The 23,406-nt window shown below is 38.2% G+C and overlaps 22 non-coding genes across 22 annotated transcripts; 11 read left to right on the plus strand and 11 right to left on the minus strand.

Moving 5' to 3' along the window:
- Window positions 1-1,051: 1,051 nt before the first annotated feature.
- Window positions 1,052-1,125, minus strand: TRNAN-GUU (transfer RNA asparagine (anticodon GUU)). The gene has a single exon. It is a non-coding gene; the product is annotated as a tRNA-Asn (tRNA).
- A 692-nt stretch (window positions 1,126-1,817) lies between these two features.
- LOC142471555 (U4 spliceosomal RNA) lies at window positions 1,818-1,958 on the plus strand. The gene has a single exon (XR_012789514.1). It is a non-coding gene; the product is annotated as a U4 spliceosomal RNA (small nuclear RNA).
- Window positions 1,959-3,147: 1,189 nt separating this feature from the next.
- TRNAN-GUU (transfer RNA asparagine (anticodon GUU)) lies at window positions 3,148-3,221 on the minus strand. Its single transcript has one exon. It is a non-coding gene; the product is annotated as a tRNA-Asn (tRNA).
- A 692-nt stretch (window positions 3,222-3,913) lies between these two features.
- On the plus strand, window positions 3,914-4,054 carry LOC142471556 (U4 spliceosomal RNA). Its single transcript, XR_012789515.1, has one exon. It is a non-coding gene; the product is annotated as a U4 spliceosomal RNA (small nuclear RNA).
- Window positions 4,055-5,231: 1,177 nt separating this feature from the next.
- TRNAN-GUU (transfer RNA asparagine (anticodon GUU)) lies at window positions 5,232-5,305 on the minus strand. Its single transcript has one exon. It is a non-coding gene; the product is annotated as a tRNA-Asn (tRNA).
- A 692-nt stretch (window positions 5,306-5,997) lies between these two features.
- LOC142471557 (U4 spliceosomal RNA) lies at window positions 5,998-6,138 on the plus strand. Its single transcript, XR_012789516.1, has one exon. It is a non-coding gene; the product is annotated as a U4 spliceosomal RNA (small nuclear RNA).
- Window positions 6,139-7,319: 1,181 nt separating this feature from the next.
- Window positions 7,320-7,393, minus strand: TRNAN-GUU (transfer RNA asparagine (anticodon GUU)). Its single transcript has one exon. It is a non-coding gene; the product is annotated as a tRNA-Asn (tRNA).
- Window positions 7,394-8,085: 692 nt separating this feature from the next.
- LOC142471558 (U4 spliceosomal RNA) lies at window positions 8,086-8,226 on the plus strand. The gene has a single exon (XR_012789517.1). It is a non-coding gene; the product is annotated as a U4 spliceosomal RNA (small nuclear RNA).
- Window positions 8,227-9,411: 1,185 nt separating this feature from the next.
- On the minus strand, window positions 9,412-9,485 carry TRNAN-GUU (transfer RNA asparagine (anticodon GUU)). Its single transcript has one exon. It is a non-coding gene; the product is annotated as a tRNA-Asn (tRNA).
- A 692-nt stretch (window positions 9,486-10,177) lies between these two features.
- On the plus strand, window positions 10,178-10,318 carry LOC142471559 (U4 spliceosomal RNA). Its single transcript, XR_012789518.1, has one exon. It is a non-coding gene; the product is annotated as a U4 spliceosomal RNA (small nuclear RNA).
- A 1,185-nt stretch (window positions 10,319-11,503) lies between these two features.
- On the minus strand, window positions 11,504-11,577 carry TRNAN-GUU (transfer RNA asparagine (anticodon GUU)). Its single transcript has one exon. It is a non-coding gene; the product is annotated as a tRNA-Asn (tRNA).
- A 692-nt stretch (window positions 11,578-12,269) lies between these two features.
- On the plus strand, window positions 12,270-12,410 carry LOC142471560 (U4 spliceosomal RNA). Its single transcript, XR_012789520.1, has one exon. It is a non-coding gene; the product is annotated as a U4 spliceosomal RNA (small nuclear RNA).
- Window positions 12,411-13,585: 1,175 nt separating this feature from the next.
- On the minus strand, window positions 13,586-13,659 carry TRNAN-GUU (transfer RNA asparagine (anticodon GUU)). The gene has a single exon. It is a non-coding gene; the product is annotated as a tRNA-Asn (tRNA).
- A 692-nt stretch (window positions 13,660-14,351) lies between these two features.
- Window positions 14,352-14,492, plus strand: LOC142471561 (U4 spliceosomal RNA). Its single transcript, XR_012789521.1, has one exon. It is a non-coding gene; the product is annotated as a U4 spliceosomal RNA (small nuclear RNA).
- Window positions 14,493-15,677: 1,185 nt separating this feature from the next.
- TRNAN-GUU (transfer RNA asparagine (anticodon GUU)) lies at window positions 15,678-15,751 on the minus strand. The gene has a single exon. It is a non-coding gene; the product is annotated as a tRNA-Asn (tRNA).
- A 692-nt stretch (window positions 15,752-16,443) lies between these two features.
- On the plus strand, window positions 16,444-16,584 carry LOC142471562 (U4 spliceosomal RNA). Its single transcript, XR_012789522.1, has one exon. It is a non-coding gene; the product is annotated as a U4 spliceosomal RNA (small nuclear RNA).
- A 1,175-nt stretch (window positions 16,585-17,759) lies between these two features.
- Window positions 17,760-17,833, minus strand: TRNAN-GUU (transfer RNA asparagine (anticodon GUU)). Its single transcript has one exon. It is a non-coding gene; the product is annotated as a tRNA-Asn (tRNA).
- A 692-nt stretch (window positions 17,834-18,525) lies between these two features.
- Window positions 18,526-18,666, plus strand: LOC142471563 (U4 spliceosomal RNA). Its single transcript, XR_012789523.1, has one exon. It is a non-coding gene; the product is annotated as a U4 spliceosomal RNA (small nuclear RNA).
- Window positions 18,667-19,841: 1,175 nt separating this feature from the next.
- TRNAN-GUU (transfer RNA asparagine (anticodon GUU)) lies at window positions 19,842-19,915 on the minus strand. Its single transcript has one exon. It is a non-coding gene; the product is annotated as a tRNA-Asn (tRNA).
- Window positions 19,916-20,607: 692 nt separating this feature from the next.
- Window positions 20,608-20,748, plus strand: LOC142471564 (U4 spliceosomal RNA). Its single transcript, XR_012789524.1, has one exon. It is a non-coding gene; the product is annotated as a U4 spliceosomal RNA (small nuclear RNA).
- Window positions 20,749-21,939: 1,191 nt separating this feature from the next.
- On the minus strand, window positions 21,940-22,013 carry TRNAN-GUU (transfer RNA asparagine (anticodon GUU)). Its single transcript has one exon. It is a non-coding gene; the product is annotated as a tRNA-Asn (tRNA).
- Window positions 22,014-22,715: 702 nt separating this feature from the next.
- LOC142471567 (U4 spliceosomal RNA) lies at window positions 22,716-22,856 on the plus strand. Its single transcript, XR_012789526.1, has one exon. It is a non-coding gene; the product is annotated as a U4 spliceosomal RNA (small nuclear RNA).
- Window positions 22,857-23,406: the final 550 nt, after the last annotated feature.

The raw sequence follows: 23,406 nt of genomic DNA on the forward strand, positions 1-23,406 counted from the left end.
AATTGGCCTAACATTTGTGGGAGACTGGATGGATGACCGCGTTCCTCCTCCCTTTACAAGTGGACTGCTGCTGCTGGTAAAACCATTGACCTAATGTTTGTTTTTATATATATATATATATATATATATATATATATGGAAAACAAGAGAACAAATCCTGCTCTCCTACCAATTGGGCCTCAAATATACTCGTGTCATGTTTACATTTGTTTACAAGCCAAGTCTGTGTGACAAAGGAGACATTTGGTTGCATCTTTTGATCAAAACATGATTCAAGCCTGCCCACCTCATCAAGGTCTTGAGCAAGAACCTAAAGCGGAATATATGTCATTTCTTAATGTCCTGTGGACTAAACTCTGTGAGATATGTGAAAATGCCCTGGCATAAAAATGAAAAATATAGGCGGAGCCCCTGGAATAAGTATGCATTGTCAAATAATTCAAGAATAATTGTTATGGCACAGTCAGGCTTTCAGGTCAAACCAATGAAACACATGCCTAATTATGAAACTAGTGTCATATATAAGGATATGTTAGAGTACTGAGTGTTATCACATGATTGCAGGTATTAACTGTTAACGCATCTTTCTATCTTTAATTTGACATATCTAGCACATGTGAGGCAATCTTAGGTTTGAAATAATTGGACGCTCTCAATGACCACACTCGACCTATTGTCCCAAGATGTTAGCAATCACATCTTGGTTTGCAGATCATCCTGTGCTCTTGATCATCTTCATCTATCACCAAATATTTGTCTTTCCACCACAACAGAAGCAGTATTCATATAGTTCTTGATCTGACATGACGTTTCTCAAGCAACTTCACTTAATAGATAGCAACATTGATGAATAGAAAAAGAAGTCTTTGGTTGCGTGCATGAAACGACAATTAGTCATCAGACATTCTATTTTCAAATATCTTATTAAATGTCTTGAAGGAGGTAAGTGGGTATAATATAATCAGAGATGTGAATGTTTTCAGCTTTTTCCATGCTACTTGATCCCATGGGCAGAACAAGTGAAGAAAAGAGATGTGAGGTGGAAAACAGACGTCCCTGGGTGGGCTTGAACCACCAACCTTTCGGTTAACAGCCGAACGCGCTAACCAATTGCGCCACAGAGACCTTGGGCATTTTGTTGAAAATGTTGATAATAATGTTCCAAATTCACTAACATTCACTAACATTCACTAACATTCACTAACATTCACTAACATTCACTAACCATGTTGATGATATATTTCCCTACCAAACCTACAATGAATGAGTCCCTACTATCGGCATGAAGAGTGTGTATATCTCATATGATCTCGTTTGTGTTTAGAGGGGGTTACCCACCCGGTCCTGAAGATTGACATATATAAAACCAAGTACATGCCATATCCCTGAGCTACTGAAGTTGGTCATTTGATCTGTACGGATTTTATTTTTGAAGTCTAAATGTATGACTTTCACTTTTGACATGAATATCACTGCAATCAAACTTTTCTTTTTCATATGAAATCATCTTTTCGAGTAACTTCCACTATGTTTGAAATAGCAATATTCAACAAAAATGGTTATTTCACAGTCAGGTCACTGGTGAGAGAGGAGATATCATGTATTTGGTCCCAAATACACCTCTGGCTGAAGCGTTTGCATGCAGATACACTGCAGTGGTTGTTTGTGGAACTGCAAGAGAGTCTTTCTAGTTGACAGTTGAATTAGCATATTAACTCCCACAATCCATAGCACTGAACTCATTTCTGCATTATGGCTAGCCACCAGTGTAATGAGGGCTTCATGTGAGCTGGTGGTTACTAAACCAGTAGAAAGTTAACTTTGCGCAGTGGCAGTATCATAGCCAATGAGGTTTATCCGAGGCGTGATTATTGCTAGTTGAAAACTTTTCCCAATACCCCGCTGTGATGACTTGCAATATAGTCAGCATTAGCAATTTTTGACAGTCTCACGAGAGACTGATCTTTGAGTCTAAATATAGATTATGCTATTGTTTAGGAAATGATGTCAAGCTGGTAACCTATCCCCTAAAATGCAGAGTAACACTAACAACATCATTAAATGCACTTATGGAGTATGCAGCAAGGAAAGCAATTGGCCTAACATTTGTGGGAGACTGGATGGATGACCGCGTTCCTCCTCCCTTTACAAGTGGACTGCTGCTGCTGGTAAAACCATTGACCTAATGTTTGTTTTTATATATATATATATATATATATATATATATATATATGGAAAACAAGAGAACAAATCCTGCTCTCCTACCAATTGGGCCTCAAATATACTCGTGTCATGTTTACATTTGTTTACAAGCCAAGTCTGTGTGACAAAGGAGACATTTGGTTGCATCTTTTGATCAAAACATGATTCAAGCCTGCCCACCTCATCAAGGTCTTGAGCAAGAACCTAAAGCGGAATATATGTCATTTCTTAATGTCCTGTGGACTAAACTCTGTGAGATATGTGAAAATGCCCTGGCATAAAAATGAAAAATATAGGCGGAGCCCCTGGAATAAGTATGCATTGTCAAATAATTCAAGAATAATTGTTATGGCACAGTCAGGCTTTCAGGTCAAACCAATGAAACACATGCCTAATTATGAAACTAGTGTCATATATAAGGATATGTTAGAGTACTGAGTGTTATCACATGATTGCAGGTATTAACTGTTAACGCATCTTTCTATCTTTAATTTGACATATCTAGCACATGTGAGGCAATCTTAGGTTTGAAATAATTGGACGCTCTCAATGACCACACTCGACCTATTGTCCCAAGATGTTAGCAATCACATCTTGGTTTGCAGATCATCCTGTGCTCTTGATCATCTTCATCTATCACCAAATATTTGTCTTTCCACCACAACAGAAGCAGTATTCATATAGTTCTTGATCTGACATGACGTTTCTCAAGCAACTTCACTTAATAGATAGCAACATTGATGAATAGAAAAAGAAGTCTTTGGTTGCGTGCATGAAACGACAATTAGTCATCAGACATTCTATTTTCAAATATCTTATTAAATGTCTTGAAGGAGGTAAGTGGGTATAATATAATCAGAGATGTGAATGTTTTCAGCTTTTTCCATGCTACTTGATCCCATGGGCAGAACAAGTGAAGAAAAGAGATGTGAGGTGGAAAACAGACGTCCCTGGGTGGGCTTGAACCACCAACCTTTCGGTTAACAGCCGAACGCGCTAACCAATTGCGCCACAGAGACCTTGGGCATTTTGTTGAAAATGTTGATAATAATGTTCCAAATTCACTAACATTCACTAACATTCACTAACATTCACTAACATTCACTAACATTCACTAACCATGTTGATGATATATTTCCCTACCAAACCTACAATGAATGAGTCCCTACTATCGGCATGAAGAGTGTGTATATCTCATATGATCTCGTTTGTGTTTAGAGGGGGTTACCCACCCGGTCCTGAAGATTGACATATATAAAAGCAAGTACATGCCATATCCCTGAGCTACTGAAGTTGGTCATTTGATCTGTACGGATTTTATTTTTGAAGTCTAAATGTATGACTTTCACTTTTGACATGAATATCACTGCAATCAAACTTTTCTTTTTCATATGAAATCATCTTTTCGAGTAACTTCCACTATGTTTGAAATAGCAATATTCAACAAAAATGGTTATTTCACAGTCAGGTCACTGGTGAGAGAGGAGATATCATGTATTTGGTCCCAAATACACCTCTGGCTGAAGCGTTTGCATGCAGATACACTGCAGTGGTTGTTTGTGGAACTGCAAGAGAGTCTTTCTAGTTGACAGTTGAATTAGCATATTAACTCCCACAATCCATAGCACTGAACTCATTTCTGCATTATGGCTAGCCACCAGTGTAATGAGGGCTTCATGTGAGCTGGTGGTTACTAAACCAGTAGAAAGTTAACTTTGCGCAGTGGCAGTATCATAGCCAATGAGGTTTATCCGAGGCGTGATTATTGCTAGTTGAAAACTTTTCCCAATACCCCGCTGTGATGACTTGCAATATAGTCAGCATTAGCAATTTTTGACAGTCTCACGAGAGACTGATCTTTGAGTCTAAATATAGATTATGCTATTGTTTAGGAAATGATGTCAAGCTGGTAACCTATCCCCTAAAATGCAGAGTAACACTAACAACATCATTAAATGCACTTATGGAGTATGCAGCAAGGAAAGCAATTGGCCTAACATTTGTGGGAGACTGGATGGATGACCGCGTTCCTCCTCCCTTTACAAGTGGACTGCTGCTGCTGGTAAAACCATTGACCTAATGTTTGTTTTTATATATATATATATATATATATATGGAAAACAAGAAAACAAATCCTGCTCTCCTACCAATTGGGCCTCAAATATACTCGTGTCATGTTTACATTTATTTACAAGCCAAGTCTGTGTGACAAAGGAGACATTTGGTTGCATCTTTTGATCAAAACATGATTCAAGCCTGCCCACCTCATCAAGGTCTTGAGCAAGAACCTAAAGCGGAATATATGTCATTTCTTAATGTCCTGTGGACTAAACTCTGTGAGATATGTGAAAATGCCCTGGCATAAAAATGAAAAATATAGGCGGAGCCCCTGGAATAAGTATGCATTGTCAAATAATTCAAGAATAATTGTTATGGCACAGTCAGGCTTTCAGGTCAAACCAATGAAACACATGCCTAATTATGAAACTAGTGTCATATATAAGGATATGTTAGAGTACTGAGTGTTATCACATGATTGCAGGTATTAACTGTTAACGCATCTTTCTATCTTTAATTTGACATATCTAGCACATGTGAGGCAATCTTAGGTTTGAAATAATTGGACGCTCTCAATGACCACACTCGACCTATTGTCCCAAGATGTTAGCAATCACATCTTGGTTTGCAGATCATCCTGTGCTCTTGATCATCTTCATCTATCACCAAATATTTGTCTTTCCACCACAACAGAAGCAGTATTCATATAGTTCTTGATCTGACATGACGTTTCTCAAGCAACTTCACTTAATAGATAGCAACATTGATGAATAGAAAAAGAAGTCTTTGGTTGCGTGCATGAAACGACAATTAGTCATCAGACATTCTATTTTCAAATATCTTATTAAATGTCTTGAAGGAGGTAAGTGGGTATAATATAATCAGAGATGTGAATGTTTTCAGCTTTTTCCATGCTACTTGATCCCATGGGCAGAACAAGTGAAGAAAAGAGATGTGAGGTGGAAAACAGACGTCCCTGGGTGGGCTTGAACCACCAACCTTTCGGTTAACAGCCGAACGCGCTAACCAATTGCGCCACAGAGACCTTGGGCATTTTGTTGAAAATGTTGATAATAATGTTCCAAATTCACTAACATTCACTAACATTCACTAACATTCACTAACATTCACTAACATTCACTAACCATGTTGATGATATATTTCCCTACCAAACCTACAATGAATGAGTCCCTACTATCGGCATGAAGAGTGTGTATATCTCATATGATCTCGTTTGTGTTTAGAGGGGGTTACCCACCCGGTCCTGAAGATTGACATATATAAAACCAAGTACATGCCATATCCCTGAGCTACTGAAGTTGGTCATTTGATCTGTACGGATTTTATTTTTGAAGTCTAAATGTATGACTTTCACTTTTGACATGAATATCACTGCAATCAAACTTTTCTTTTTCATATGAAATCATCTTTTCGAGTAACTTCCACTATGTTTGAAATAGCAATATTCAACAAAAATGGTTATTTCACAGTCAGGTCACTGGTGAGAGAGGAGATATCATGTATTTGGTCCCAAATACACCTCTGGCTGAAGCGTTTGCATGCAGATACACTGCAGTGGTTGTTTGTGGAACTGCAAGAGAGTCTTTCTAGTTGACAGTTGAATTAGCATATTAACTCCCACAATCCATAGCACTGAACTCATTTCTGCATTATGGCTAGCCACCAGTGTAATGAGGGCTTCATGTGAGCTGGTGGTTACTAAACCAGTAGAAAGTTAACTTTGCGCAGTGGCAGTATCATAGCCAATGAGGTTTATCCGAGGCGTGATTATTGCTAGTTGAAAACTTTTCCCAATACCCCGCTGTGATGACTTGCAATATAGTCAGCATTAGCAATTTTTGACAGTCTCACGAGAGACTGATCTTTGAGTCTAAATATAGATTATGCTATTGTTTAGGAAATGATGTCAAGCTGGTAACCTATCCCCTAAAATGCAGAGTAACACTAACAACATCATTAAATGCACTTATGGAGTATGCAGCAAGGAAAGCAATTGGCCTAACATTTGTGGGAGACTGGATGGATGACCGCGTTCCTCCTCCCTTTACAAGTGGACTGCTGCTGCTGGTAAAACCATTGACCTAATGTTTGTTTTTATATATATATATATATATATATATATATGGAAAACAAGAGAACAAATCCTGCTCTCCTACCAATTGGGCCTCAAATATACTCGTGTCATGTTTACATTTGTTTACAAGCCAAGTCTGTGTGACAAAGGAGACATTTGGTTGCATCTTTTGATCAAAACATGATTCAAGCCTGCCCACCTCATCAAGGTCTTGAGCAAGAACCTAAAGCGGAATATATGTCATTTCTTAATGTCCTGTGGACTAAACTCTGTGAGATATGTGAAAATGCCCTGGCATAAAAATGAAAAATATAGGCGGAGCCCCTGGAATAAGTATGCATTGTCAAATAATTCAAGAATAATTGTTATGGCACAGTCAGGCTTTCAGGTCAAACCAATGAAACACATGCCTAATTATGAAACTAGTGTCATATATAAGGATATGTTAGAGTACTGAGTGTTATCACATGATTGCAGGTATTAACTGTTAACGCATCTTTCTATCTTTAATTTGACATATCTAGCACATGTGAGGCAATCTTAGGTTTGAAATAATTGGACGCTCTCAATGACCACACTCGACCTATTGTCCCAAGATGTTAGCAATCACATCTTGGTTTGCAGATCATCCTGTGCTCTTGATCATCTTCATCTATCACCAAATATTTGTCTTTCCACCACAACAGAAGCAGTATTCATATAGTTCTTGATCTGACATGACGTTTCTCAAGCAACTTCACTTAATAGATAGCAACATTGATGAATAGAAAAAGAAGTCTTTGGTTGCGTGCATGAAACGACAATTAGTCATCAGACATTCTATTTTCAAATATCTTATTAAATGTCTTGAAGGAGGTAAGTGGGTATAATATAATCAGAGATGTGAATGTTTTCAGCTTTTTCCATGCTACTTGATCCCATGGGCAGAACAAGTGAAGAAAAGAGATGTGAGGTGGAAAACAGACGTCCCTGGGTGGGCTTGAACCACCAACCTTTCGGTTAACAGCCGAACGCGCTAACCAATTGCGCCACAGAGACCTTGGGCATTTTGTTGAAAATGTTGATAATAATGTTCCAAATTCACTAACATTCACTAACATTCACTAACATTCACTAACATTCACTAACATTCACTAACCATGTTGATGATATATTTCCCTACCAAACCTACAATGAATGAGTCCCTACTATCGGCATGAAGAGTGTGTATATCTCATATGATCTCGTTTGTGTTTAGAGGGGGTTACCCACCCGGTCCTGAAGATTGACATATATAAAAGCAAGTACATGCCATATCCCTGAGCTACTGAAGTTGGTCATTTGATCTGTACGGATTTTATTTTTGAAGTCTAAATGTATGACTTTCACTTTTGACATGAATATCACTGCAATCAAACTTTTCTTTTTCATATGAAATCATCTTTTCGAGTAACTTCCACTATGTTTGAAATAGCAATATTCAACAAAAATGGTTATTTCACAGTCAGGTCACTGGTGAGAGAGGAGATATCATGTATTTGGTCCCAAATACACCTCTGGCTGAAGCGTTTGCATGCAGATACACTGCAGTGGTTGTTTGTGGAACTGCAAGAGAGTCTTTCTAGTTGACAGTTGAATTAGCATATTAACTCCCACAATCCATAGCACTGAACTCATTTCTGCATTATGGCTAGCCACCAGTGTAATGAGGGCTTCATGTGAGCTGGTGGTTACTAAACCAGTAGAAAGTTAACTTTGCGCAGTGGCAGTATCATAGCCAATGAGGTTTATCCGAGGCGTGATTATTGCTAGTTGAAAACTTTTCCCAATACCCCGCTGTGATGACTTGCAATATAGTCAGCATTAGCAATTTTTGACAGTCTCACGAGAGACTGATCTTTGAGTCTAAATATAGATTATGCTATTGTTTAGGAAATGATGTCAAGCTGGTAACCTATCCCCTAAAATGCAGAGTAACACTAACAACATCATTAAATGCACTTATGGAGTATGCAGCAAGGAAAGCAATTGGCCTAACATTTGTGGGAGACTGGATGGATGACCGCGTTCCTCCTCCCTTTACAAGTGGACTGCTGCTGCTGGTAAAACCATTGACCTAATGTTTGTTTTTATATATATATATATATATATATATATATATATGGAAAACAAGAGAACAAATCCTGCTCTCCTACCAATTGGGCCTCAAATATACTCGTGTCATGTTTACATTTGTTTACAAGCCAAGTCTGTGTGACAAAGGAGACATTTGGTTGCATCTTTTGATCAAAACATGATTCAAGCCTGCCCACCTCATCAAGGTCTTGAGCAAGAACCTAAAGCGGAATATATGTCATTTCTTAATGTCCTGTGGACTAAACTCTGTGAGATATGTGAAAATGCCCTGGCATAAAAATGAAAAATATAGGCGGAGCCCCTGGAATAAGTATGCATTGTCAAATAATTCAAGAATAATTGTTATGGCACAGTCAGGCTTTCAGGTCAAACCAATGAAACACATGCCTAATTATGAAACTAGTGTCATATATAAGGATATGTTAGAGTACTGAGTGTTATCACATGATTGCAGGTATTAACTGTTAACGCATCTTTCTATCTTTAATTTGACATATCTAGCACATGTGAGGCAATCTTAGGTTTGAAATAATTGGACGCTCTCAATGACCACACTCGACCTATTGTCCCAAGATGTTAGCAATCACATCTTGGTTTGCAGATCATCCTGTGCTCTTGATCATCTTCATCTATCACCAAATATTTGTCTTTCCACCACAACAGAAGCAGTATTCATATAGTTCTTGATCTGACATGACGTTTCTCAAGCAACTTCACTTAATAGATAGCAACATTGATGAATAGAAAAAGAAGTCTTTGGTTGCGTGCATGAAACGACAATTAGTCATCAGACATTCTATTTTCAAATATCTTATTAAATGTCTTGAAGGAGGTAAGTGGGTATAATATAATCAGAGATGTGAATGTTTTCAGCTTTTTCCATGCTACTTGATCCCATGGGCAGAACAAGTGAAGAAAAGAGATGTGAGGTGGAAAACAGACGTCCCTGGGTGGGCTTGAACCACCAACCTTTCGGTTAACAGCCGAACGCGCTAACCAATTGCGCCACAGAGACCTTGGGCATTTTGTTGAAAATGTTGATAATAATGTTCCAAATTCACTAACATTCACTAACATTCACTAACATTCACTAACATTCACTAACATTCACTAACCATGTTGATGATATATTTCCCTACCAAACCTACAATGAATGAGTCCCTACTATCGGCATGAAGAGTGTGTATATCTCATATGATCTCGTTTGTGTTTAGAGGGGGTTACCCACCCGGTCCTGAAGATTGACATATATAAAACCAAGTACATGCCATATCCCTGAGCTACTGAAGTTGGTCATTTGATCTGTACGGATTTTATTTTTGAAGTCTAAATGTATGACTTTCACTTTTGACATGAATATCACTGCAATCAAACTTTTCTTTTTCATATGAAATCATCTTTTCGAGTAACTTCCACTATGTTTGAAATAGCAATATTCAACAAAAATGGTTATTTCACAGTCAGGTCACTGGTGAGAGAGGAGATATCATGTATTTGGTCCCAAATACACCTCTGGCTGAAGCGTTTGCATGCAGATACACTGCAGTGGTTGTTTGTGGAACTGCAAGAGAGTCTTTCTAGTTGACAGTTGAATTAGCATATTAACTCCCACAATCCATAGCACTGAACTCATTTCTGCATTATGGCTAGCCACCAGTGTAATGAGGGCTTCATGTGAGCTGGTGGTTACTAAACCAGTAGAAAGTTAACTTTGCGCAGTGGCAGTATCATAGCCAATGAGGTTTATCCGAGGCGTGATTATTGCTAGTTGAAAACTTTTCCCAATACCCCGCTGTGATGACTTGCAATATAGTCAGCATTAGCAATTTTTGACAGTCTCACGAGAGACTGATCTTTGAGTCTAAATATAGATTATGCTATTGTTTAGGAAATGATGTCAAGCTGGTAACCTATCCCCTAAAATGCAGAGTAACACTAACAACATCATTAAATGCACTTATGGAGTATGCAGCAAGGAAAGCAATTGGCCTAACATTTGTGGGAGACTGGATGGATGACCGCGTTCCTCCTCCCTTTACAAGTGGACTGCTGCTGCTGGTAAAACCATTGACCTAATGTTTGTTTTTATATATATATATATATATATATATATATATATGGAAAACAAGAGAACAAATCCTGCTCTCCTACCAATTGGGCCTCAAATATACTCGTGTCATGTTTACATTTGTTTACAAGCCAAGTCTGTGTGACAAAGGAGACATTTGGTTGCATCTTTTGATCAAAACATGATTCAAGCCTGCCCACCTCATCAAGGTCTTGAGCAAGAACCTAAAGCGGAATATATGTCATTTCTTAATGTCCTGTGGACTAAACTCTGTGAGATATGTGAAAATGCCCTGGCATAAAAATGAAAAATATAGGCGGAGCCCCTGGAATAAGTATGCATTGTCAAATAATTCAAGAATAATTGTTATGGCACAGTCAGGCTTTCAGGTCAAACCAATGAAACACATGCCTAATTATGAAACTAGTGTCATATATAAGGATATGTTAGAGTACTGAGTGTTATCACATGATTGCAGGTATTAACTGTTAACGCATCTTTCTATCTTTAATTTGACATATCTAGCACATGTGAGGCAATCTTAGGTTTGAAATAATTGGACGCTCTCAATGACCACACTCGACCTATTGTCCCAAGATGTTAGCAATCACATCTTGGTTTGCAGATCATCCTGTGCTCTTGATCATCTTCATCTATCACCAAATATTTGTCTTTCCACCACAACAGAAGCAGTATTCATATAGTTCTTGATCTGACATGACGTTTCTCAAGCAACTTCACTTAATAGATAGCAACATTGATGAATAGAAAAAGAAGTCTTTGGTTGCGTGCATGAAACGACAATTAGTCATCAGACATTCTATTTTCAAATATCTTATTAAATGTCTTGAAGGAGGTAAGTGGGTATAATATAATCAGAGATGTGAATGTTTTCAGCTTTTTCCATGCTACTTGATCCCATGGGCAGAACAAGTGAAGAAAAGAGATGTGAGGTGGAAAACAGACGTCCCTGGGTGGGCTTGAACCACCAACCTTTCGGTTAACAGCCGAACGCGCTAACCAATTGCGCCACAGAGACCTTGGGCATTTTGTTGAAAATGTTGATAATAATGTTCCAAATTCACTAACATTCACTAACATTCACTAACATTCACTAACATTCACTAACATTCACTAACCATGTTGATGATATATTTCCCTACCAAACCTACAATGAATGAGTCCCTACTATCGGCATGAAGAGTGTGTATATCTCATATGATCTCGTTTGTGTTTAGAGGGGGTTACCCACCCGGTCCTGAAGATTGACATATATAAAACCAAGTACATGCCATATCCCTGAGCTACTGAAGTTGGTCATTTGATCTGTACGGATTTTATTTTTGAAGTCTAAATGTATGACTTTCACTTTTGACATGAATATCACTGCAATCAAACTTTTCTTTTTCATATGAAATCATCTTTTCGAGTAACTTCCACTATGTTTGAAATAGCAATATTCAACAAAAATGGTTATTTCACAGTCAGGTCACTGGTGAGAGAGGAGATATCATGTATTTGGTCCCAAATACACCTCTGGCTGAAGCGTTTGCATGCAGATACACTGCAGTGGTTGTTTGTGGAACTGCAAGAGAGTCTTTCTAGTTGACAGTTGAATTAGCATATTAACTCCCACAATCCATAGCACTGAACTCATTTCTGCATTATGGCTAGCCACCAGTGTAATGAGGGCTTCATGTGAGCTGGTGGTTACTAAACCAGTAGAAAGTTAACTTTGCGCAGTGGCAGTATCATAGCCAATGAGGTTTATCCGAGGCGTGATTATTGCTAGTTGAAAACTTTTCCCAATACCCCGCTGTGATGACTTGCAATATAGTCAGCATTAGCAATTTTTGACAGTCTCACGAGAGACTGATCTTTGAGTCTAAATATAGATTATGCTATTGTTTAGGAAATGATGTCAAGCTGGTAACCTATCCCCTAAAATGCAGAGTAACACTAACAACATCATTAAATGCACTTATGGAGTATGCAGCAAGGAAAGCAATTGGCCTAACATTTGTGGGAGACTGGATGGATGACCGCGTTCCTCCTCCCTTTACAAGTGGACTGCTGCTGCTGGTAAAACCATTGACCTAATGTTTGTTTTTATATATATATATATATATATATGGAAAACAAGAAAACAAATCCTGCTCTCCTACCAATTGGGCCTCAAATATACTCGTGTCATGTTTACATTTATTTACAAGCCAAGTCTGTGTGACAAAGGAGACATTTGGTTGCATCTTTTGATCAAAACATGATTCAAGCCTGCCCACCTCATCAAGGTCTTGAGCAAGAACCTAAAGCGGAATATATGTCATTTCTTAATGTCCTGTGGACTAAACTCTGTGAGATATGTGAAAATGCCCTGGCATAAAAATGAAAAATATAGGCGGAGCCCCTGGAATAAGTATGCATTGTCAAATAATTCAAGAATAATTGTTATGGCACAGTCAGGCTTTCAGGTCAAACCAATGAAACACATGCCTAATTATGAAACTAGTGTCATATATAAGGATATGTTAGAGTACTGAGTGTTATCACATGATTGCAGGTATTAACTGTTAACGCATCTTTCTATCTTTAATTTGACATATCTAGCACATGTGAGGCAATCTTAGGTTTGAAATAATTGGACGCTCTCAATGACCACACTCGACCTATTGTCCCAAGATGTTAGCAATCACATCTTGGTTTGCAGATCATCCTGTGCTCTTGATCATCTTCATCTATCACCAAATATTTGTCTTTCCACCACAACAGAAGCAGTATTCATATAGTTCTTGATCTGACATGACGTTTCTCAAGCAACTTCACTTAATAGATAGCAACATTGATGAATAGAAAAAGAAGTCTTTGGTTGCGTGCATGAAACGACAATTAGTCATCAGACATTCTATTTTCAAATATCTTATTAAATGTCTTGAAGGAGGTAAGTGGGTATAATATAATCAGAGATGTGAATGTTTTCAGCTTTTTCCATGCTACTTGATCCCATGGGCAGAACAAGTGAAGAAAAGAGATGTGAGGTGGAAAACAGACGTCCCTGGGTGGGCTTGAACCACCAACCTTTCGGTTAACAGCCGAACGCGCTAACCAATTGCGCCACAGAGACCTTGGGCATTTTGTTGAAAATGTTGATAATAATGTTCCAAATTCACTAACATTCACTAACATTCACTAACATTCACTAACATTCACTAACATTCACTAACCATGTTGATGATATATTTCCCTACCAAACCTACAATGAATGAGTCCCTACTATCGGCATGAAGAGTGTGTATATCTCATATGATCTCGTTTGTGTTTAGAGGGGGTTACCCACCCGGTCCTGAAGATTGACATATATAAAACCAAGTACATGCCATATCCCTGAGCTACTGAAGTTGGTCATTTGATCTGTACGGATTTTATTTTTGAAGTCTAAATGTATGACTTTCACTTTTGACATGAATATCACTGCAATCAAACTTTTCTTTTTCATATGAAATCATCTTTTCGAGTAACTTCCACTATGTTTGAAATAGCAATATTCAACAAAAATGGTTATTTCACAGTCAGGTCACTGGTGAGAGAGGAGATATCATGTATTTGGTCCCAAATACACCTCTGGCTGAAGCGTTTGCATGCAGATACACTGCAGTGGTTGTTTGTGGAACTGCAAGAGAGTCTTTCTAGTTGACAGTTGAATTAGCATATTAACTCCCACAATCCATAGCACTGAACTCATTTCTGCATTATGGCTAGCCACCAGTGTAATGAGGGCTTCATGTGAGCTGGTGGTTACTAAACCAGTAGAAAGTTAACTTTGCGCAGTGGCAGTATCATAGCCAATGAGGTTTATCCGAGGCGTGATTATTGCTAGTTGAAAACTTTTCCCAATACCCCGCTGTGATGACTTGCAATATAGTCAGCATTAGCAATTTTTGACAGTCTCACGAGAGACTGATCTTTGAGTCTAAATATAGATTATGCTATTGTTTAGGAAATGATGTCAAGCTGGTAACCTATCCCCTAAAATGCAGAGTAACACTAACAACATCATTAAATGCACTTATGGAGTATGCAGCAAGGAAAGCAATTGGCCTAACATTTGTGGGAGACTGGATGGATGACCGCGTTCCTCCTCCCTTTACAAGTGGACTGCTGCTGCTGGTAAAACCATTGACCTAATGTTTGTTTTTATATATATATATATATATATATATATATATATGGAAAACAAGAGAACAAATCCTGCTCTCCTACCAATTGGGCCTCAAATATACTCGTGTCATGTTTACATTTGTTTACAAGCCAAGTCTGTGTGACAAAGGAGACATTTGGTTGCATCTTTTGATCAAAACATGATTCAAGCCTGCCCACCTCATCAAGGTCTTGAGCAAGAACCTAAAGCGGAATATATGTCATTTCTTAATGTCCTGTGGACTAAACTCTGTGAGATATGTGAAAATGCCCTGGCATAAAAATGAAAAATATAGGCGGAGCCCCTGGAATAAGTATGCATTGTCAAATAATTCAAGAATAATTGTTATGGCACAGTCAGGCTTTCAGGTCAAACCAATGAAACACATGCCTAATTATGAAACTAGTGTCATATATAAGGATATGTTAGAGTACTGAGTGTTATCACATGATTGCAGGTATTAACTGTTAACGCATCTTTCTATCTTTAATTTGACATATCTAGCACATGTGAGGCAATCTTAGGTTTGAAATAATTGGACGCTCTCAATGACCACACTCGACCTATTGTCCCAAGATGTTAGCAATCACATCTTGGTTTGCAGATCATCCTGTGCTCTTGATCATCTTCATCTATCACCAAATATTTGTCTTTCCACCACAACAGAAGCAGTATTCATATAGTTCTTGATCTGACATGACGTTTCTCAAGCAACTTCACTTAATAGATAGCAACATTGATGAATAGAAAAAGAAGTCTTTGGTTGCGTGCATGAAACGACAATTAGTCATCAGACATTCTATTTTCAAATATCTTATTAAATGTCTTGAAGGAGGTAAGTGGGTATAATATAATCAGAGATGTGAATGTTTTCAGCTTTTTCCATGCTACTTGATCCCATGGGCAGAACAAGTGAAGAAAAGAGATGTGAGGTGGAAAACAGACGTCCCTGGGTGGGCTTGAACCACCAACCTTTCGGTTAACAGCCGAACGCGCTAACCAATTGCGCCACAGAGACCTTGGGCATTTTGTTGAAAATGTTGATAATAATGTTCCAAATTCACTAACATTCACTAACATTCACTAACATTCACTAACATTCACTAACATTCACTAACCATGTTGATGATATATTTCCCTACCAAACCTACAATGAATGAGTCCCTACTATCGGCATGAAGAGTGTGTATATCTCATATGATCTCGTTTGTGTTTAGAGGGGGTTACCCACCCGGTCCTGAAGATTGACATATATAAAACCAAGTACATGCCATATCCCTGAGCTACTGAAGTTGGTCATTTGATCTGTACGGATTTTATTTTTGAAGTCTAAATGTATGACTTTCACTTTTGACATGAATATCACTGCAATCAAACTTTTCTTTTTCATATGAAATCATCTTTTCGAGTAACTTCCACTATGTTTGAAATAGCAATATTCAACAAAAATGGTTATTTCACAGTCAGGTCACTGGTGAGAGAGGAGATATCATGTATTTGGTCCCAAATACACCTCTGGCTGAAGCGTTTGCATGCAGATACACTGCAGTGGTTGTTTGTGGAACTGCAAGAGAGTCTTTCTAGTTGACAGTTGAATTAGCATATTAACTCCCACAATCCATAGCACTGAACTCATTTCTGCATTATGGCTAGCCACCAGTGTAATGAGGGCTTCATGTGAGCTGGTGGTTACTAAACCAGTAGAAAGTTAACTTTGCGCAGTGGCAGTATCATAGCCAATGAGGTTTATCCGAGGCGTGATTATTGCTAGTTGAAAACTTTTCCCAATACCCCGCTGTGATGACTTGCAATATAGTCAGCATTAGCAATTTTTGACAGTCTCACGAGAGACTGATCTTTGAGTCTAAATATAGATTATGCTATTGTTTAGGAAATGATGTCAAGCTGGTAACCTATCCCCTAAAATGCAGAGTAACACTAACAACATCATTAAATGCACTTATGGAGTATGCAGCAAGGAAAGCAATTGGCCTAACATTTGTGGGAGACTGGATGGATGACCGCGTTCCTCCTCCCTTTACAAGTGGACTGCTGCTGCTGGTAAAACCATTGACCTAATGTTTGTTTTTATATATATATATATATATATATGGAAAACAAGAAAACAAATCCTGCTCTCCTACCAATTGGGCCTCAAATATACTCGTGTCATGTTTACATTTATTTACAAGCCAAGTCTGTGTGACAAAGGAGACATTTGGTTGCATCTTTTGATCAAAACATGATTCAAGCCTGCCCACCTCATCAAGGTCTTGAGCAAGAACCTAAAGCGGAATATATGTCATTTCTTAATGTCCTGTGGACTAAACTCTGTGAGATATGTGAAAATGCCCTGGCATAAAAATGAAAAATATAGGCGGAGCCCCTGGAATAAGTATGCATTGTCAAATAATTCAAGAATAATTGTTATGGCACAGTCAGGCTTTCAGGTCAAACCAATGAAACACATGCCTAATTATGAAACTAGTGTCATATATAAGGATATGTTAGAGTACTGAGTGTTATCACATGATTGCAGGTATTAACTGTTAACGCATCTTTCTATCTTTAATTTGACATATCTAGCACATGTGAGGCAATCTTAGGTTTGAAATAATTGGACGCTCTCAATGACCACACTCGACCTATTGTCCCAAGATGTTAGCAATCACATCTTGGTTTGCAGATCATCCTGTGCTCTTGATCATCTTCATCTATCACCAAATATTTGTCTTTCCACCACAACAGAAGCAGTATTCATATAGTTCTTGATCTGACATGACGTTTCTCAAGCAACTTCACTTAATAGATAGCAACATTGATGAATAGAAAAAGAAGTCTTTGGTTGCGTGCATGAAACGACAATTAGTCATCAGACATTCTATTTTCAAATATCTTATTAAATGTCTTGAAGGAGGTAAGTGGGTATAATATAATCAGAGATGTGAATGTTTTCAGCTTTTTCCATGCTACTTGATCCCATGGGCAGAACAAGTGAAGAAAAGAGATGTGAGGTGGAAAACAGACGTCCCTGGGTGGGCTTGAACCACCAACCTTTCGGTTAACAGCCGAACGCGCTAACCAATTGCGCCACAGAGACCTTGGGCATTTTGTTGAAAATGTTGATAATAATGTTCCAAATTCACTAACATTCACTAACATTCACTAACATTCACTAACATTCACTAACATTCACTAACCATGTTGATGATATATTTCCCTACCAAACCTACAATGAATGAGTCCCTACTATCGGCATGAAGAGTGTGTATATCTCATATGATCTCGTTTGTGTTTAGAGGGGGTTACCCACCCGGTCCTGAAGATTGACATATATAAAACCAAGTACATGCCATATCCCTGAGCTACTGAAGTTGGTCATTTGATCTGTACGGATTTTATTTTTGAAGTCTAAATGTATGACTTTCACTTTTGACATGAATATCACTGCAATCAAACTTTTCTTTTTCATATGAAATCATCTTTTCGAGTAACTTCCACTATGTTTGAAATAGCAATATTCAACAAAAATGGTTATTTCACAGTCAGGTCACTGGTGAGAGAGGAGATATCATGTATTTGGTCCCAAATACACCTCTGGCTGAAGCGTTTGCATGCAGATACACTGCAGTGGTTGTTTGTGGAACTGCAAGAGAGTCTTTCTAGTTGACAGTTGAATTAGCATATTAACTCCCACAATCCATAGCACTGAACTCATTTCTGCATTATGGCTAGCCACCAGTGTAATGAGGGCTTCATGTGAGCTGGTGGTTACTAAACCAGTAGAAAGTTAACTTTGCGCAGTGGCAGTATCATAGCCAATGAGGTTTATCCGAGGCGTGATTATTGCTAGTTGAAAACTTTTCCCAATACCCCGCTGTGATGACTTGCAATATAGTCAGCATTAGCAATTTTTGACAGTCTCACGAGAGACTGATCTTTGAGTCTAAATATAGATTATGCTATTGTTTAGGAAATGATGTCAAGCTGGTAACCTATCCCCTAAAATGCAGAGTAACACTAACAACATCATTAAATGCACTTATGGAGTATGCAGCAAGGAAAGCAATTGGCCTAACATTTGTGGGAGACTGGATGGATGACCGCGTTCCTCCTCCCTTTACAAGTGGACTGCTGCTGCTGGTAAAACCATTGACCTAATGTTTGTTTTTATATATATATATATATATATATGGAAAACAAGAAAACAAATCCTGCTCTCCTACCAATTGGGCCTCAAATATACTCGTGTCATGTTTACATTTATTTACAAGCCAAGTCTGTGTGACAAAGGAGACATTTGGTTGCATCTTTTGATCAAAACATGATTCAAGCCTGCCCACCTCATCAAGGTCTTGAGCAAGAACCTAAAGCGGAATATATGTCATTTCTTAATGTCCTGTGGACTAAACTCTGTGAGATATGTGAAAATGCCCTGGCATAAAAATGAAAAATATAGGCGGAGCCCCTGGAATAAGTATGCATTGTCAAATAATTCAAGAATAATTGTTATGGCACAGTCAGGCTTTCAGGTCAAACCAATGAAACACATGCCTAATTATGAAACTAGTGTCATATATAAGGATATGTTAGAGTACTGAGTGTTATCACATGATTGCAGGTATTAACTGTTAACGCATCTTTCTATCTTTAATTTGACATATCTAGCACATGTGAGGCAATCTTAGGTTTGAAATAATTGGACGCTCTCAATGACCACACTCGACCTATTGTCCCAAGATGTTAGCAATCACATCTTGGTTTGCAGATCATCCTGTGCTCTTGATCATCTTCATCTATCACCAAATATTTGTCTTTCCACCACAACAGAAGCAGTATTCATATAGTTCTTGATCTGACATGACGTTTCTCAAGCAACTTCACTTAATAGATAGCAACATTGATGAATAGAAAAAGAAGTCTTTGGTTGCGTGCATGAAACGACAATTAGTCATCAGACATTCTATTTTCAAATATCTTATTAAATGTCTTGAAGGAGGTAAGTGGGTATAATATAATCAGAGATGTGAATGTTTTCAGCTTTTTCCATGCTACTTGATCCCATGGGCAGAACAAGTGAAGAAAAGAGATGTGAGGTGGAAAACAGACGTCCCTGGGTGGGCTTGAACCACCAACCTTTCGGTTAACAGCCGAACGCGCTAACCAATTGCGCCACAGAGACCTTGGGCATTTTGTTGAAAATGTTGATAATAATGTTCCAAATTCACTAACATTCACTAACATTCACTAACATTCACTAACATTCACTAACATTCACTAACCATGTTGATGATATATTTCCCTACCAAACCTACAATGAATGAGTCCCTACTATCGGCATGAAGAGTGTGTATATCTCATATGATCTCGTTTGTGTTTAGAGGGGGTTACCCACCCGGTCCTGAAGATTGACATATATAAAACCAAGTACATGCCATATCCCTGAGCTACTGAAGTTGGTCATTTGATCTGTACGGATTTTATTTTTGAAGTCTAAATGTATGACTTTCACTTTTGACATGAATATCACTGCAATCAAACTTTTCTTTTTCATATGAAATCATCTTTTCGAGTAACTTCCACTATGTTTGAAATAGCAATATTCAACAAAAATGGTTATTTCACAGTCAGGTCACTGGTGAGAGAGGAGATATCATGTATTTGGTCCCAAATACACCTCTGGCTGAAGCGTTTGCATGCAGATACACTGCAGTGGTTGTTTGTGGAACTGCAAGAGAGTCTTTCTAGTTGACAGTTGAATTAGCATATTAACTCCCACAATCCATAGCACTGAACTCATTTCTGCATTATGGCTAGCCACCAGTGTAATGAGGGCTTCATGTGAGCTGGTGGTTACTAAACCAGTAGAAAGTTAACTTTGCGCAGTGGCAGTATCATAGCCAATGAGGTTTATCCGAGGCGTGATTATTGCTAGTTGAAAACTTTTCCCAATACCCCGCTGTGATGACTTGCAATATAGTCAGCATTAGCAATTTTTGACAGTCTCACGAGAGACTGATCTTTGAGTCTAAATATAGATTATGCTATTGTTTAGGAAATGATGTCAAGCTGGTAACCTATCCCCTAAAATGCAGAGTAACACTAACAACATCATTAAATGCACTTATGGAGTATGCAGCAAGGAAAGCAATTGGCCTAACATTTGTGGGAGACTGGATGGATGACCGCGTTCCTCCTCCCTTTACAAGTGGACTGCTGCTGCTGGTAAAACCATTGACCTAATGTTTGTTTTTATATATATATATATATATATATATATATATATATATATGGAAAACAAGAAAACAAATCCTGCTCTCCTACCAATTGGGCCTCAAATATACTCGTGTCATGTTTACATTTATTTACAAGCCAAGTCTGTGTGACAAAGGAGACATTTGGTTGCATCTTTTGATCAAAACATGATTCAAGCCTGCCCACCTCATCAAGGTCTTGAGCAAGAACCTAAAGCGGAATATATGTCATTTCTTAATGTCCTGTGGACTAAACTCTGTGAGATATGTGAAAATGCCCTGGCATAAAAATGAAAAATATAGGCGGAGCCCCTGGAATAAGTATGCATTGTCAAATAATTCAAGAATAATTGTTATGGCACAGTCAGGCTTTCAGGTCAAACCAATGAAACACATGCCTAATTATGAAACTAGTGTCATATATAAGGATATGTTAGAGTACTGAGTGTTATCACATGATTGCAGGTATTAACTGTTAACGCATCTTTCTATCTTTAATTTGACATATCTAGCACATGTGAGGCAATCTTAGGTTTGAAATAATTGGACGCTCTCAATGACCACACTCGACCTATTGTCCCAAGATGTTAGCAATCACATCTTGGTTTGCAGATCATCCTGTGCTCTTGATCATCTTCATCTATCACCAAATATTTGTCTTTCCACCACAACAGAAGCAGTATTCATATAGTTCTTGATCTGACATGACGTTTCTCAAGCAACTTCACTTAATAGATAGCAACATTGATGAATAGAAAAAGAAGTCTTTGGTTGCGGGCATGAAACGACAATTAGTCATCAGACATTCTATTTTCAAATATCTTATTAAATGTCTTGAAGGAGATAAGTGGGTATAATATAATCAGAGATGTGAATGTTTTCAGCTTTTTCCATGCTACTTGATCCCATGGGCAGAACAAGTGAAGAAAAGAGATGTGAGGTGGAAAACAGACGTCCCTGGGTGGGCTTGAACCACCAACCTTTCGGTTAACAGCCGAACGCGCTAACCAATTGCGCCACAGAGACCTTGGGCATTTTGTTGAAAATGTTGATAATAATGTTCCAAATTCACTAACATTCACTAACATTCACTAACATTCACTAACATTCACTAACATTCACTAACATTCACTAACCATGTTGATGATATATTTCCCTACCAAACCTACAATGAATGAGTCCCTACTATCGGCATGAAGAGTGTGTATATCTCATATGATCTCGTTTGTGTTTAGAGGGGGTTACCCACCCGGTCCTGAAGATTGACATATATAAAACCAAGTACATGCCATATCCCTGAGCTACTGAAGTTGGTCATTTGATCTGTACGGATTTTATTTTTGAAGTCTAAATGTATGACTTTCACTTTTGACATGAATATCACTGCAATCAAACTTTTCTTTTTCATATGAAATCATCTTTTCGAGTAACTTCCACTATGTTTGAAATAGCAATATTCAACAAAAATGGTTATTTCACAGTCAGGTCACTGGTGAGAGAGGAGATATCATGTATTTGGTCCCAAATACACCTCTGGCTGAAGCGTTTGCATGCAGATACACTGCAGTGGTTGTTTGTGGAACTGCAAGAGAGTCTTTCTAGTTGACAGTTGAATTAGCATATTAACTCCCACAATCCATAGCACTGAACTCATTTCTGCATTATGGCTAGCCACCAGTGTAATGAGGGCTTCATGTGAGCTGGTGGTTACTAAACCAGTAGAAAGTTAACTTTGCGCAGTGGCAGTATCATAGCCAATGAGGTTTATCCGAGGCGTGATTATTGCTAGTTGAAAACTTTTCCCAATACCCCGCTGTGATGACTTGCAATATAGTCAGCATTAGCAATTTTTGACAGTCTCACGAGAGACTGATCTTTGAGTCTAAATATAGATTATGCTATTGTTTAGGAAATTATGTCAAGCTGGTAACCTATCCCCTAAAATGCAGAGTAACACTAACAACATCATTAAATGCACTTATGGAGTATGCAGCAAGGAAAGCAATTGGCCTAACATTTGTGGGAGACTGGATGGATGACCGCGTTCCTCCTCCCTTTACAAGTGGACTGCTGCTGCTGGTAAAACCATTGACCTAATGTTTGTTTTTATATATATATATATATATATATATATATATGGAAAACAAGAAAACAAATCCTGCTCTCCTACCAATTGGGCCTCAAATATACTCGTGTCATGTTTACATTTATTTACAAGCCAAGTCTGTGTGACAAAGGAGACATTTGGTTGCATCTTTTGATCAAAACATGATTCAAGCCTGCCCACCTCATCAAGGTCTTGAGCAAGAACCTAAAGCGGAATATATGTCATTTCTTAATGTCCTGTGGACTAAACTCTGTGAGATATGTGAAAATGCCCTGGCATAAAAATGAAAAATGTAGGCGGAGCCCCTGGAAT

The sequence above is a fragment of the Ascaphus truei genome, chromosome 20, assembly GCF_040206685.1.
Source record: "Ascaphus truei isolate aAscTru1 chromosome 20, aAscTru1.hap1, whole genome shotgun sequence".
In the NCBI taxonomy this organism is placed as follows: Eukaryota; Metazoa; Chordata; class Amphibia; order Anura; family Ascaphidae; genus Ascaphus; species Ascaphus truei.